At 62.1% G+C, this 1,568-nt stretch overlaps 1 long non-coding RNA gene across 1 annotated transcript; it reads right to left on the reverse strand.

Annotated features, from left to right (window-relative positions):
- On the reverse strand, window positions 1-1,507 carry LOC120860080. Its single transcript, XR_005720236.1, has 3 exons — window positions 623-1,507; window positions 384-519; window positions 1-114 (listed from the first exon to the last, which is right to left on the reverse strand). It is a non-coding gene; the product is annotated as an uncharacterized LOC120860080 (long non-coding RNA).
- Window positions 1,508-1,568: the final 61 nt, after the last annotated feature.

The following is a 1,568-nucleotide window of genomic DNA, read 5'->3' on the forward strand; positions in this document are numbered from 1 at the left end:
CAGTGATGTCCCCACATGTGTCCTCTGGGCTCTGCATCCTCAGGTGAATCTCGTCATGACAGGGAGCGAGGCTCAGCAACACCCCTCAGCCCAGCTCCCTACTGGCCGCCACACCTGCAGAGCCAACACGGTCTCAGGTCAGAGAGGCAGACCCATTTCATTCATTCTGGGCTCTGCCTCAAGGCAGGTGGGATCTTAGTCCCCAGCCCGGGATCCAACCCCTGCCCCCTGCAGGGGAAACCTGGAATCTTAGCTACAGGACCAACACGGAAGTCCCTGGAGAGTCACACAGTTTAGCTGCAGGCAGGACAGGACCGCCCAGCCCCACCGGCAACTCCAGAGCCATTCCCTGGACTTCCCTGAAGGGGGACAGGTGTGCTCACCTGCTGTAGTAGGTCCAGGTGAGGCCATAGGTGAGGAGGAAGCCAGCCCCCATGAGGGCCCCTCTGATCAGGGTGAGGACCAGGGGCCAGGAGCCCTGCTGCTCCTCAGTCTCACAGCTGCAGGGAGGGGGGCCTTCTGGGGAAGGGAGAGGGGGTGAAGCTCAGTCCCCAGACCCAGCCCTCCCAAAGGCACACACCTGCCCAGGCTGCCCGCCCTCAGCACCTGTCCTGCAACTCACTCTGCACAGAGAGGCTGAAGGAAACTTGCTGGGAGCCCAGTGGGTGCTGAGCTCGGCAGGTGACTTCTCCTCCATCTCCGACCTCGACACGGGGTATCTCCAGGACCCCGGGGGCTGAGCGCTGGGAGGGACTCAGGGGTTTTCCCTCCCAGAGCCAGCTCAGCGTGGCTGGGGGGTTGCTGTCGGCCACACAGACCAGGCGCAGGAACTGGCCCTCCAGGATGGGCAGTGACGTGCCATTCAGATCTGGGTGAGAGATGCACAGATGAGTGGGTGGAGCCAAGGGCTGTCTCACCCTCGCTCCGCCCACTTCCGGATGCAGAAAGACAGCCGGGTGACGAGGACCAAGGATGAGCTCACTGAGGCCAATGAGGCAACAGTCCTGGTGGTCTTTTCAGGCTCCCAGAAGAAATGGGAACTGATCTGAGGATGGAAGGGAGAGAAGTGGGTGGGAAGCTGACGGGAAGATGTGCCAAGAGAGAGACAGCCCGGAAGATGGGGAGAAAGGCACGTGGTCTGCATCGCGGCAGAGAGGACCCAGAGCAACAGAGACACGATAAGAGTGGGCGAGAGAAGGGAGGGGCAGATGTGCTGCAGCCCTGACAGCAGGGCTGAGAGCGCTGGGCTCTGCTCCAAGGTGAGGGCAAGCAGTAGGAGCCTGTGAGGAGGGGAAGCTTCAGCGGCGGCGCCGACACTCACAGGACCCTGCTGGGGCCAAGTGGGGCCTGAACCGCACATGAGACAGGAGGCGGGGAGGCTGAGGGAGGAAGCTGATCAGTGGCCCAGCGTCCAGGACAAGACTGCAGCTGGCTCTGGGGCCAAGGGCATGGAAAGGGGGAAGTGATTTGAGCAGTGAAGCTCTGCAGAGTCCCTGAGTCATGGGTGCAGCTGGTGAGAAAGGGAGATGGGTAGAGGGCCATCCAACCACAGCCCGGTTAAGTGGGGT

This window comes from Oryx dammah, unplaced genomic scaffold, assembly GCF_014754425.2.
Source record: "Oryx dammah isolate SB20612 unplaced genomic scaffold, SCBI_Odam_1.1 HiC_scaffold_7659, whole genome shotgun sequence".
Lineage (NCBI taxonomy): Eukaryota > Metazoa > Chordata > Mammalia > Artiodactyla > Bovidae > Oryx > Oryx dammah.